This window comes from Pongo abelii, chromosome 11, assembly GCF_028885655.2.
Source record: "Pongo abelii isolate AG06213 chromosome 11, NHGRI_mPonAbe1-v2.0_pri, whole genome shotgun sequence".
In the NCBI taxonomy this organism is placed as follows: domain Eukaryota; kingdom Metazoa; phylum Chordata; class Mammalia; order Primates; family Hominidae; genus Pongo; species Pongo abelii.
This window is the reverse complement of record NC_071996.2, coordinates 125,638,677-125,653,596: the sequence shown is the minus strand read 5'-3', so window position 1 is coordinate 125,653,596 and position 14,920 is coordinate 125,638,677. Positions and strand designations below refer to the sequence as shown.

The 14,920-nt window shown below is 36.8% G+C and overlaps 1 protein-coding gene across 3 annotated transcripts in view; it reads left to right on the top strand.

Moving 5' to 3' along the window:
- Window positions 1-14,920, top strand: part of PAX3 (paired box 3) — a 99,147-nt gene that overhangs the window by 81,723 nt on the left and 2,504 nt on the right. The window lies entirely within an intron of this gene.

Genomic DNA, 14,920 nt, shown 5'->3' with positions numbered 1-14,920 from the left:
AGTCATATTATAAAATAATTTAGTAGAGACTAGTTTTTTAAAACTTTTCTGTTCAGGCCAATTTATGCTCTTTTTGCTAAGTTTAATTTCCATTAATCTTCTATCTTCTCCCCATATTAAAAGCACTGGATGTTCATTGTAGAGAAATAAAAAAAAAATGCTTAAAAAGTGTCTGTAAAGTAGAAAAAACAACCCTCAAGGCAACTACCATGAATATCTTTGCATATTGCCTTCTAGCTTTTTAGGTTCTTATGCCTCCTTTAGAAACATAATTGAGAAAGTAGAAAGTAGCGCATACAACTTTGTATCTTGCCTTTTCTCTGTCTTTACATGTCATCAGAGGCCTTTTGCCACCTGTCAATTTACACAGAATTGGGTATAATTTTTTGAGTCACTGTGATCAGTTCACTGTAGATCTCTCTGGTGGAACTATTTGACATGTTAAAAATATTTCTGCATTTTATTAGACTTTTTCCCTAGAGCCATTGAAATTGATGTGTTGTTTGCCATCCACACTTGGAAATTGTGAGCTGGAGTATGTGTGAATGATTGTAGAGTGGGCTTTCTAGTTTCTCATCAAGGAATTAATAGACACTATAAGGATAGCCAAGGCATTTCTCTCTCTCTCTGTGTGTGTGTGTGTGTGTGTGTGTTTGTTTATGTGTACAATAGTTGGTTTTTGTTTTGTGTCTCTAATGTATCTTTTCCCTTGAGCAAAGGCTGGGAATTAGAGCCATTTGCCAAATGGAGCACCATAGATGTCCTCAGTCCTTTCCTCAGAGAAGGTCTCAGCTTCATGAGGGGCTGGTGTGAAGCAGTGTCTCAGGGAGGTCACACCTGTACAGATGGTCAGAGCTTGGCAATGGACTGATCTGTATTTGTGACAGCCTAAATCTCAGAATACCAACAGCAACCTTTAGAAACTCTGATGTTGTTCCTCCTCAAGTTGCTGAAAGGGTCTGCACATTATTTAATCATTGGCGAGTTTTTCTTGTTCTGAGGGAATCAGCAACAATATCTGGGGAATATTTTCATTTTGCTTATTGGAAAACTGAGGCCAAGGCAACACAATCATCTAATTGATGGAGTGAGCTAGTGGCAGGGTTAAGAGCCAACTCTGTCTCTTATCCAGTTCTTACTAGTTCTTCTATGAACACAAATTACACATTTTAGTGGCTGGTCACAACCAGAGGAAGCATAATGTCCTAAGAAATTTCCCAAGGGCTGCCCCAGTGATATTTGACTGAATTTTCTTGCAGCCATGGTTGAATGGCTTCACAAATGGTGGGCTTGGCTTTTCATTCTATCGAAGGCTGGATGTGTCAGGGAATTTAAGGGGAGATTCTCAGTGATGCGTGAGAGGGTGGAGACAGGCTAATGACCTCAAAATTTTCTACCATCTCTGGATAGCTGTTTGAACTGCATAACCTTTTTGGAGATGGGGCTTATAATGAATGACAAAATACGCTCTGGGAAGGAAAGCATTTAACTCACTGCAACACGGGCTGTCTTCTGTAGTACCATCCTTCTGAAAGTTTCTGTTCTGTTGATGTGAGGACAATATAGTACATGGGGTAATACAGACCGTTTATTTCCCCTACATCTCCAGAGAGTACATTATCAGCACCTTCCTACACATGGAGGAGGAAAAAGGAATGCTGCCTTGGAATACGGAGTACCGAGGAAGTACTACCATATGCTCAAGATGTAAGGCTAATTAACATTTGGCCCACGTTCTTCTAATTAACTTTTCTTTGCAAGAAATACTACCCTCACTGCTCCCCCACCCCCAAGACACACATAGCCAAACCTCCAAAACAAGACCAATTAAATTAACAAACTTTTATCATTTCATGCCTCACCCCCCACCCGACTTCTACAAACTTCACAGTTCTTTGGTAATAGTTTCTAAAGATTTCGTGAGTGAAATACAGTATCAGTGGGTTACACTGTTTCTAGGAATCTTTTCTATTGTTTTGTAGTATACAAAATGAGCCAACTTGGCTGCATTTAGGGTTCATCAACCATTGCAAATGATTCTTCAAATGTTTTGGGTTTGGTAAAACCTAAAACACATTTTTGCCAAGCACTTTTCCTCCTTAATTTTTCAAACTGTGTATTTTAAGGAAAATTTGATCCATATGGTTTTGATTCATTTACTCTTATATCACTGACATTTTTTTTCCCTATGAAGCCATTTGATATGTAAGAAGCTTTCTGAGCCTTTCCTACATTCATTTTAAGCATTTTCCTCCCTGAAAAGAGGAAGTTCTGTTTGCAACCTCAGAGCCCATAAATTTTGAGTTCCTCTCAATTCAGCAATACTTACAAATACATTTGGTATAAATCTGGATTATTATGAACACATTTGATGTTTAGAGCAGATGGGCAGATTTTAGTTTCTGATTTATGAGTGAAACCAATGACAAAATGAGAAAATAGGCTTAAATTACAAAAAAAAGTTTTGTTTTAGAGAACCTTTAATTGTTATTAATAAATCCCCATGGTAAGAACTATGCTGTGAGGCCTCGTTTCAAATTTTGTCCAGGTCTTGGGTAAGATGTAATTGAATAACCAGTACACCTGTCCTATTTCATGGATAATCTACTAAGGAAAGAAAAAATTCTCATAAAGATTTGTGTACTGGGCTTGAAAAAGCCTGAATGTTTGCCCACTACTCAGCACCACTCAGGAACAAAGAGGAGGTCTGCAGATCTCATCAAGTTTATCCACCATTCATCTAGTAAGTCCGGCTGAATCATCACAGACTTGTGTTGATGAGATACCATCTCTGAAATAGACCCAGAAAGAGCAGATAGCTCTTTACACTAATAAGACTGTGGTTAATGGCATAAAATGCCAGGATCAACTTTTTGTTCTTATTCACATTTTACAAAAGCAAACCTTTAACTCTACCACCCATCCAGTTGCTTTTAAAGAATAATATTAAAATTGAGATTATTAGTGTGTAATGTATGTAAATTGCATATTTGGTGTCAGCTATGCCTATTAGGAAGCTTCTTCGTTTCATGCATATATGTATTAGACTATCGTGGTTCCATTTCAAATTAGATTTCAATTGCTCAGCACAGTTCCTTTTGACAAACATTTGTTAATCCTGAAACTTATTAGGAAGAAGCATTTAAGTGTTAATATGTGTACACAAAACTCAAGACTGCTTTTGATTTCGCTTGTCATTTTTGGGACCACAGTGCTAACAATGATCTCAAATTCTTTAGCTGCCAAGGCAAAATGATGGTTGTTTGCTCATCCAGGGGGTAAGGACTTGTTATGTGGATGGGATATAGTCATTAAAAATTGTTGCATTGGGTACTTCTCTGTTTCATTTGTTGCCGTGAAAATCTTTCCTACCATGGCTTGGTAATTCCTTGCCTTTCTCTTGTGCTGTTGATATAGGTCAAAGCAATAAGGTTCACCCTGGCAGTACAGCCAGCTTCTATTTCAAGATAGCTAATTTTTTGGGATGGTTTTGGGTGCGCATCCAGAAGCTACTTGATGCTAGTATTGTTGATAAGGCATTCATTTCACACACTGGTTGCAAATTCTGTGCCCTTGACCTACCTTTATCATTGTGAAGAATCAGACAAACGAGTAGCCTGCCACCAACCTATTTCCCAGTGGAGGAGCTTTCTTCCCTTTACACTTTCCAGCAATTTATCTGTAGAAGAAAAAGGAGTGATTTTGATTACAGAAATTTGTTGGGTGTCAAACAAAGCTGGGGGCAGAGAGATATTTTTTACAAAAGTGGCAGCCTCTCAAAGGCTTGAGCCTCTTTCTGTTTCTTTTCTAAAGCAGTTTGTGCGCTGATTGCCAGGACTTCAGAAGCCTCCATGTTTATGAAGGCTCAAGAATGTTTATGATCATAAACAAGCCCATTTCAGCTACACCAGAATAACCACTGGCCATTTGGAGATTTCCATTCTGCCATATTAGGTTTTCGAGATGTTCTGCTCATGGATGAAAACATGGCTGTTAATCCATTTGTTGAATCAATGAGCAGGCTGTAATTGACCTGGTACTTTTGGTTTTTCTCTAAGGCTGTGGTTGCTACACTTAAGAGTATGAGGAGAGCCCTGGTTTATGTCAGCTCCAGTCATAGCCTCTTGAGTTAGTTTAATTTGGCGAACTGTGAAAGAGACAACGACCTGGCGCAAATCTCCTTTTTAAAGAAAGGGAGAATGTAGCAGCCAGTGACTGAATCTTACATCATGTTACTGAAATGAGCCAAAAGAAAACCTTCCTTGCTGAATTAATTATTTTTGTGTCTGCCGAGTTGATTTAAATAGAAATTCTGTCAGCTATGTTCTCCTGTACATTGGACAAATCAAATGCAACAACCTTGTGTTTTCTTTTTTAGTCCCATTTGAATTCCTCTTGCTCTTGAGTAGAAAAAAAATGAGCATTATTGCTTAGTCTATAACTAAGCAACTAGGATACAAAGTTTTTCTTTGTAGTTAGCAATACACAGCCGTGCTAGATACTATGTGGGGCCAATGATCTGAATCAACCGTTTATTTTATATGTGGGTGGAATGCAATGTAAAGCTTTTAATTTATTATTGCATTTGCAAAATGGCAATATCTCCAGAAATCTGAATACTTGCATATTTATTCAATTAGGGGATGAATGTGTGCTTTATACTACAGACACAGAAGACTTGATTTAGTCATTAGTTGTATACTAGTTATGTGTGTGTGTGTGTGTGTGTGTGTGTGTTTGTTTTTCCAAAGAATCTGTCTCTGTAAAACAGTCTGGGTTTCATCAGAGGTGTATATTTTTCAATGTATAGTATAATATTTAAAAATTGCTCTTGACATTTAGCTCGAATTCAGTAAACTAGAGTTTCTGAGATTAGCAATTACATTGCCCCTGCTGATCAATGGAACAGATGGCAAATTGGGAGACATTTGGGGAGAGTGCATTTTGCAGAATAATGGGATAGCGTGTCTACATTGAAGGGAATATTTCTTACCTGTGAGATGACTGTTCGGGTAACCTTTAGCACTGAACTAATGAAAGAAGCAAGCATTACTTAAAAAAGTAACTCTTCTTTTTTCTCCCCAAAATACTGATGTCTCATTTTGGGCAGATTGCGTTAAAAAAATCTAGTTAAACTATTGCATCTGTCCTGAGATTTCAAAATACCTGCTGTAGAGATGATCCTCTATTTGTGTCACTCTATGCTTCTAGCTCAATGTCAACCCTTCCATGACTCTTCCAGGCAAAATTTCTTTTTTAGCCTCTATTGATGCCACATTATGATATGTATACCTTGTTGAAACACATACCAGGCTCTCTTCTACTGTAGTGTATCCACACCCCCACTGCCTTTGATTATAAGCTTCTAGAGGAATGATGCTATTTGAATACCCTGAAACCAAACCAAGCCTCATGATAAAGACTTGTTCCCCAAAGCAGCCTCTGTAGAACAGTGGTGTGAGAGAAAAGTATTCTGAAAGTAAAATTTGGTGAAAGTCAGAAATTATATCCCTTTACCTTTCAGTGTACGAGTGCACATTAGCCTACTAAAGGCCCTGACAAGTCTTGCGGTATGAAAACATGTTTAACTTTGTTTAATTCAGTGTATTCTATTCTGATTATGGAGCCCTTTTGTTGAATACCAAACTATCAAGTTTTGAGGAACATTTCCTGGGATGTACCGAATAGTGGAAAACCCACGTGGAGACCTAACTCTTGATCCATTTGTTTCTAAAATGGCTTCTTGATTTTTTCCACAGGTGAATGTTTTTTTTCTAATTAATGTCTGATAGTGTCTTCTACCTCAACACAGTGTCAGCCCTTTGTGTAAGAACTTAGAGTAGGGGGAGACTAATTTTAAAACGAGGCCGTAAACTACCTAATAATATTAAGGATGAGGCAGATAAGGGGGTAAAGGAAAAGAAAGAATTCCTGTCTAATAAATTGATTGCAGTGTGGGTATAACTCATTAATCGAAAGACAGCACCAATAGAGTTCAAACTTAGCCACTTACTAGCTGTGCATTTTCACATAAACTGTTTAAACTATCTCAGCTTTTTCTGTACCTTCTTGTTCAACTTAGACGATACTAAAAAAAATTGTCTTGTAGACTTAGGCTGAGGAACATTAAGTGCTTTTTGATAAAGTACTAATGCTATTGCAACAGGGTTTCATTATTGTTGACTTAAAAATATCATGTATGGCCAAGTGTGGTGGTTCACACCTATAATCTCAGGACTTTGGCAGGCTGAGGTGGGATCGCTTGTGTCTAGGAGTTTGAGACCAACGTAGGCAACATAGTGAGACCTCGTCTCTACAAAAGATACAAAAATTAGCTGGGAATGGTGGCCTGCACCTGTACTCCCAACTACTCAGGAGGCTGAGGTGAGAGGACAGCTTAAGCCCAGGAGGGTTAGGTTGCAGTGAGCCGTGATTGCACCATTGCACTCAGCCTAGGTGACAGAGTGAGATTCTGTCTCAGAAAAAAAAATTATATGAATTTCTGACAAAAATATACTTTTGCTTGTCCATGAAAAATAAAGCAAACACGGGAACTGAGTGACATCAAAGGAAAGGCGGTATGTTGGTAAACTGGAGTATTTTCAAGTATTCTACTTAGACATTTCAAAGATCTAAGGATTCATATTGATGTCCATTTAGAATGCAGTAACTCTAAGGTGGCTGGATAAGATAGTCTCCAGAAATATAATGTACTAAGATCAATTTATTTGAGAAATTCAGGTTACAATAACATGAGAACCCACTATAATGAAAACTAAAGTCAACCCTTTATTCCATGGGGTGAGGAGCAGGGAGGGGAGAGGGTCACCCTGTTGTTTTTCTTTTTGTATTCTAGTTTTGACTTATTGAAATATAATATTGACATGAATGTATTTTTGAAAATATACAGTCCATCTTCTATAACAATAGATACTGGGTAAATTAGAAGCAAGATACTTGCCTCAAAGGCAGGGGAATCTGATATGCAGTGATGCTTCTCTCTCACCAGCCAAGGATAAGGGTAGCTAAAACATCATGTACCATCAAAAGGTTTTGGAACATAAGGGACAATCTAAGTGATTTTGAGTTTATCAATTGAGGAGCATTTTTAAAAATCACTAGATTACAAAGATTTTATTTTGCTAGGATCTGCAGGAGCAGAATTAGTTTCTGTAAATCAAAGTAGGTTCTGTATGTTGCCAGCCTACATCAAGTTGCCTGTGCAGTAGGAGACATAACCACTGCCCAAATTATGACCATAAGCACAAGTCGTCAGGTGGAAAAAAGAACAGGCATCTTTATTGGTTCAGTGTCCCTGGAGTTAGGTATGGGAGAGAATTAAGGTAAATACGATTTTAGCTTAATGGTGTAGTAGTTTCTAGCTTTTGGAAGACTGTGTTCTCAGATGTTGTCTCACATTTGTAGAGTTGGTAGAAATTCCATTAATTTGATTAAATTTAATTTTTTTTTGAGACAGAGAGTCACTCTGTCACCCAGGCTGGAGTACAGGGGTGCAATCATGGCTCATTGCAGCCTTGACTTCCTGGGCTCAGGTGATTCTCTTACCTTAGCCCCCCAGTAGCTGGGACTAAAGGTGCATGCCACCACTCACAGCTAATTTTTTTTTTTTTTGTAGAGACAGAGTTTTACTGTATTGACTAGGTTAGTCTTGAACTCCTGGGCTCAAGCCATTCTCTGGCCTCAGCCTCCCAAAATGCTGAGATTACAGGCATGAGCCACCGCATCTGGCCAAATTCCATGAATTTTAAATGAATGCTTATTCTGCCTTACCACAGAGCCTATGAAAGAGACCAGCAAGTGTTTTCTAAAGAGTATGTTCATTCTTAGACTTTTGCAAGCCTGTTCTCCATTTCCCCGTGATTACCAGAAATACCTTTCCTGACATTTACTCATCAGTATCACAGGTAAATCAGTATCACCAGGTCTTTTCAGTTGGTTCTTTTCTTTATCTTAAGGACGTACTTTCCTTCACAAGAAAAGGGTAAGGAAGCTTCTTTTCCATAGTCTTCAGACATTTCATAGGTGCAATCTTCTGCTATTGACTTTAGGCAGCCACAGAAATATTTGCTTACATCATACATAGTCTGAAAGAAAGAAGAAATTTCCTTGTTGAGCTGGACAACCATTTTCTTCCTTTAGCAGATCAGAATGTCTGCCCTACATGTTGTTAGAGTGGTAGGTGGAGGGAAAACTTTTAGGGAAATGGGAATATAGTACATATAGACCAACATTCCTCTGCTTGGGAGAAGCAGAGTTGAAGCTCTTTTCACTAAAAGGCAGTATTTCTAGTTTATTATAAGTGATTTGTGAGTCTTAAATGGGACCGTGAAGTTAAAGGTCAGCAAGATTTGCATTTATGAATGGTTATTAGGGTGAATCAGCCTTGCATTTCCTTACATGGAAGTTTGGTTTACAGGCAATTAGAGACAAAATTTTGAATGCCGTATCACTGAAGTGTTGTGAGATGCCCAAACATAGAGCTTTTCTCTTTCTATATTTAGAATCCCAAGTCTCAAAGGGTCAATTAATATTTAGCAAAAGTATCCTAGAGTAGTCATGAAATGAAACCAAGATACACATTTGATTTTCCACAGTCATGTTCTCAGACTGGATTTTGAAACAGTGATAGGTTTGAGCACACGCGCTTTAGAGGGCTACAGTGGTTGTGAGAAATTTCCTGAAATGAGAAGAGTTAACAGCAGGTAATGTCATTCCTCCCAGAAAGAGTTTGAGGCTCTATGTGTTAAGTGATGAATGAGGGTATCTGACCCACATCTGTTTTACATTAGAATGGAACATTGCCCTGACATCCTCAGGAGCATTTGTCAAGATTCCCTGGACAGAGCTTCTGTAAATTACATGCTGCAAATGTGTCAGGGTCAGATAAGAGGATATCATTAACTTCTCCAAGTTTACCCAGGGCTCTGTCAGTCCCTCTTAATATGCTAAGGGCCAACAATTTTCCTGAGCCATTTTGTTATATTTTTCATTCATAGAAGAAAAAAATATTTGCTTTAGTTCCCCAATATTGCACATGTTCTTTTCCCATAAATCATATTAATTGTAGACATGGTCACAAAGCATATGAAATGCAGGCATGCGTAAATGAATTAAAACATATGAGAATTTTATTATGCCCATGGTGGGTCTAACATAGTCAAATACCAGCAGTATTAACTGGCATGCTTTTTCATTTAGGTGGAGTGAACTTTTTCTTAATGGGCTTTATTGATAATAGATGGACATGATATGGTTATTCATCACTGGCTAGAAGTAAACTAGAAGTTATATATATATATATACACACACACACACTTTAGAGGGAAGGCTAGAAGGCTGAAAAACCCTTTATATCGTACAAAATCATAATCCACAATGGTTTTTTAAAAAACAACTAAATGTGCATATTGAATGTTAAATTAGAAGAACATCTGCCTGGTTAAGAACAAGTATCTGTGGTTATGCAACTCATTGCTGTGCTAATTCTCTGTCTAGATTTATATTTTAGTCATCAGTCCCTAAAGAATATTGCTATTAAATTTAACACTTAACTCTATTGAGAAATAGGTATTCAAAATAATTGATAAAAATAAGCTATTTCTGTGATTGGTCACAGGGCTGGAGATGAAACATACATAATCCCTTAGAGTTTGACTGATACAATACTTACTGTACTCTTTACAATGAAAACTTGGAAATGTATGCTGCATATGAAGCACACTTGTCTGGCACTCATACTTTTTCATCATGCATTAAGCACAGCTACTTTTAAAATGTAGGCTAAGGATTAAAATAAAACATGCACAGGTTTTCTATCTGGTTAGGTAAAGATCAGTCTTGGCCTTTCCCTAACTCTCAGGATGGGTGAGAAGGTCACCACACATACCTTAAGAGAAACTTCTGCCTTCAGGCAACTTCCCTCTTACAGCTTTCAAACAGACAGGACCCAAAATCTAATTATTTAGATGCTAATCAACTGCAGGATAATTCCTAAGGCATTTGAATCTGAGGACAACATTTTCAGGAAAGTCTCTGCTCTTTAAATTTAGGTTTTTAACCTCAAAGATACAGTTACTGAAATTTAACCATTAGATGACTCCAGTAACACCCATATTGGCAAAAAACGTTTGGATAAACATTTGAACATTTTTGTTTGGTTCTGAAAATAAATTATATCTAAATAAAAAAATATAGTCAGTAGATTTTTGGAGGAAAGGATGGAAGAATAAAAAACTCTTTATGTCATACAAAGCTGGAATTCACAACATTTTTTTTTAAAAGAACAAACAATGTGTATGTTAAATGTTAAATCAGAACATCTGACTACTTAAGAGCAAGAAAGAAAAGAAAGATGTGAACCAAGAATTCCTACTAAAGAAAAAAGAAGCGCCTGGATGTGCACCATAATTTACTGAATCATTTTAGATTTCTGATAAGCTTCAGGCACTTTCAACTGATGGGAAAACCATAATGCTTGTGCCAAGACAAATATTTTCCAGACATATCATTTTAAAGGTAAATCTTAATTTGGCCCATAGTTTTTATCTTTTTTATTTAATCTTGCAATAGGAAAATTAATTCAAGAGAAATATGGCATGGAGCAATTGTAAAGACTTAGGTTTTCCTGAACCATATAATCTTCCAATCAAGATATAAACAACCTATTTGGAATTCTGAAACTTGAGAATGAGTTTAAAGAGATCTTCAGAAAATGTCTCTCTAATAATGCAAAAGATGGAGGAGATGGTAGAAGAAAGGTGGACATAAATTCAGAAGCTTTGAATTTGTTTTTAAAGGCTGTTCAAAAAACAATTTAGAAACAGTATGTGGAACACATTTTGGAACAATTTAGAAATCTGCTCAATAGATTTTTTTTTTAGATGGTTCACAACTAAAAGTAAAAAGAAAGAGTTCTCCTTGCTTCCTTTTCTAATGAGACGGAACAGAGATCTTTATTAAAGAAAAAGTCTTTCTGGTCATTTCATCTCCTGGATTTACCTGGCATTTAATGAGTGTGATCAGTGTTCAGGAGACAGAACTGTGTAGCCTTGAATTTTTTTCTTTTTCTTTGAAATTGTTTGTCAAAACTAGGCAATCAAGCTTCTCTCATACCTCAAATTAAAAAAAAAAAAATTGGTACAAAATGCCAGCCCTGTAGTAGAAATATCTTACTAATGGTTTAAGGGGAGGGCAAAAAAATCCAATTTACAACAAATTAAAATTTGATTTTAGGCTTTGAATTACAAATTTGAAGGAATTTGTAGGAAAAGCATGCATAAAAGAAATTCTGACATTATTCTTAAAAAGAAAATGTGACTGGAAGACATTCCATAACCATATTGGATAAGTTCTAAGAAGTTCATTTACCAACTTCTTTGTGCACAGAAAGAAATTTCCATAGCTTCCCTTGAACCACATGAAACACAAAATGGCTTTTAAAGAAACATACATGAAAGTGTAATGGAACCCTTCTACAGAGATTTGAGGTTTTAAATTATGTGAGGGGAGAGTAATGCATTTTCTATTGATGTCCTCACTCCCCCCGCCAACACACATTTTTTAAAAATGTAAAACAGTAGGCTTGTAAAATGGTGTATATTTCTCAAGTTTTCTCAGTGTGAAATATTGAAATAAATCACATTATAATTATTTATTAATCTCAGTTTCAGGCCAAATGTAGGAAAATGTTAGTGCTGTATTCCCCATCCTTATAAGATTCTTGAGATTATGATTATAATATATGACCATCACAGTGGAAATAAGAACTTGTGAATGTCTGTCTTGGGGGCTCTATCAGGGAAGTCAAAGGAACAAAAGATAACTGGTCTCTGGTCCCCTCTATGCCCTCACATCAGCCCCCGCAAGTATTGGGCTGCTGTGCTGAGCGCTGTGGCGAAAGGAGATGCCCTCACTAGCTTTCTGTGTGGGACAATAGTGACACACAGGAAGACCCTTCAGGTGTCCTTCCTATTTGGTCATGTTTTGGGATGTCTTAAAGCTACTCAGCCCTGGAACCTGTGAGGAACTATCTTTCTATTGCCCCAATTTGGACCTGCAAACAGGGTATCTTCTCCATCCTTCAATAGATATACTTCAAGGTCTTAAGAGTTAAATCCTTTCCTAAAGAATTTTCTAGTGCAGTGACTGACAAAAGTTGCTTCATGAACAACATCATAAGCTGATTTTTGCTTATAGGAAAGACATTTCTTCTCTTTTAGGACCTTCTTGGGTTCCCTCATCCCCTATAATTAGTTATTGCTGCCTTCAAAGTTATGCAAACAAAAAATGTATGGCAGGGGATTTTTTTAAAAGTTTATCACAAAAATGTACATATAGCTCATGGGAAAGTGTGCATGTCTTGAATAAAATTCTGCTCTGAGCTCATCATGTATAACTGTACATAGAACATTCCATTTCTCCCTTAAAACGACCTACCATTGGCTGAATTTCAAGTAAGTATCTTCATGAAGGACACTATTAATTTAGAGCTTATTTTCCTTTTATTTAGTGCCACTGGATATCATTCCTCTCTGGACTGATATAGTTACAAAATTGCTTTTTCTAAGTTTTTGAATTTTGCTTAACACAACTTATTCATGGTAAAATATTTGCCTGTGCGATTATTCCCTTTCATTAAAAAAATCACATTTTTAAATGTTTTTATGTTCATGTCCAATCTCACTCATCAGGATCGCACACGAAAATGTACTCCTGATTTGAAAGGAGTGTGTTTGGCACCAAACAACCTCTAACTTAAAGACTCTTTTCTCCTAAAAGAGATGTCTAATTTGGACTGAAATTTCATAATTAATAAATCAGTGTATCAATCGAAGTTCATGAATTTTCCACGTACATACTTAATAGAAATCATCTATATAAGCTCAAAGAAAGGCAGAAAGAACCCACGTAGATGGAAAACATATCCAGGAACTAATTTAAATGCATTCTTAGTTATGTTCAAGTTTTTTTAAATAGTGAAATGAAGAAATTGCTATAAACGATGCTGGGTAGGTCCCTAAAAGAACTCACATTCTAGTGATTTTCCATCTTCCTGGAATTGTCAATCCTATTGATGCTTACTTTATTTTGTGACTTTCACTTTCTCCAAATCCCCAATAAAACAAAACTAGGCTCTGCCACAAATAATGTTTTGTGTGTGTGTGTTTTTTAAAGAATATAACTAATTTTTAAAAATTGTAAAAAAAAAAAAAAGACGTTTTACCACATATCTCAAAAAATTTTAGATTCCTGGGATGTCTTTCAAAATGTGGGCATTGCGGTGTGGCTTTGCCCACACGGGTCCACCTTCCCATGTGTGTGCATAGACAATAACTCAAATGAAAGAGAGACAACAAAATGAAAAACAGGATTTCTGGGGAAGGCAGGGACATCCATTCAAATGTTCTGTTAAAATGGAGGAAGAGCTGATAATTGATAATCCACAGAAGGTGGATCTCTTTTTCTCTGTCTTTTGGGGCTAACTGAAGATGGATCAGCTCAGAGCTTTAGTTCAAGAAGATTTTACTTAATCATAAGGATTACACAAACCCTTCCCAAAGGAAATTATGGGATCCTTGTTTTTGGAATCTGAGTTGAGATCCTTTCTGGGAAGCAAAACAAGACCCGCCCCCTGCCGACCTGCCTCTCAGATTCCTGCCTTATTGGAACTCCTAGATCCAGGGTTCTATTGCCTGAATTATGAGAGTTATTTTGCAATTAGCATGAGGGCTTATAGCCAGGGCTTGGTTGTCATTTCTACCCTCTCCTCTTTCTCTTATTTGTACACTTTAATCTCTATAGGCTTCACACTTCCTAAAATAAGATAGGACTGTTATGGAAATATTGTGGAATTGTTGGATACTGCATTTAAATACTCTGTAAGTAGATGTGTCTTAGAGGGGCTCTTCACCTGGCATTAGATTTCTTTTGCAATTGCTTTTGAACCCTGCCACAGAAGGGTACACAGTTTAGAAAAATCGCTTCCTCTCTCGTGCGGCAGTTTTCCAGCTGCAAAATTAATTATCCACTTACTTTCACCACAAGGTGCTGTAAGGGTCAGGGATCTTGAGTTGGTGAAACACTTCACCATGTTGATCCGAAAGTTATTCTGTCACAGGATATTTTTCTTTTTTCCAAGTTGTCTTACTCTCCAGGTTATTTACAAAACTGAACTTTTTAAGACCATGTTTGCATTTCAGGCTTGTCTTTCCTTTTAACACTTCATATATATATATATATATATATATATATATATATATGAAATGGTGGTTTAGAGAAGAAATAAAATAATAGGTAATGGAGGCTTTTACTTGGAGAATCATTTACATTTCATTCATTTGGCATTTAATATGTGTCAAGCACTTACTGCTTTAGGTGCTGGGATATAAAGATGAGTAGATTGCTCCTCTCAAAGTTCTCACCAGTCAAAGCAGCTGACTGAACTAATGAATATACAGTGGGAGGGGTAAGTAAAGTAACAGGGACTATCAGGAAAGGAGTAAATATTTCTAATTACCAAAGGATGGCCAAGATAAGGAAAGGGGCTTTCTTGAGAGGGAACACTATTAAATAAATAAAAAAGAAAGGCACAGAGGTCTCAAAGTACATGAAAAATAACTTGATTTGGATTCATTTATCTTTTAAAAATATAAGCAAATGACTGTTTAAAAATCACATGTGAAACTTCCAGATATAATGTATGAACAGACATTTTTCTATATGAACAGATACAATTTCTGCCTCTTTTCATCCTTTTTTTCTTCTTCTTTGAAATTCCAGTCTGATTTTATCACTAGGGACATGGTGTAATCTCTCTCTTTCCTCTTCTCCTTCCTTCTTTTCCTTTTCCCCGTCTTCTCCCCTCTTCTCCCTCCCCCTTTCCTTCTTCTGAAACTGCAGT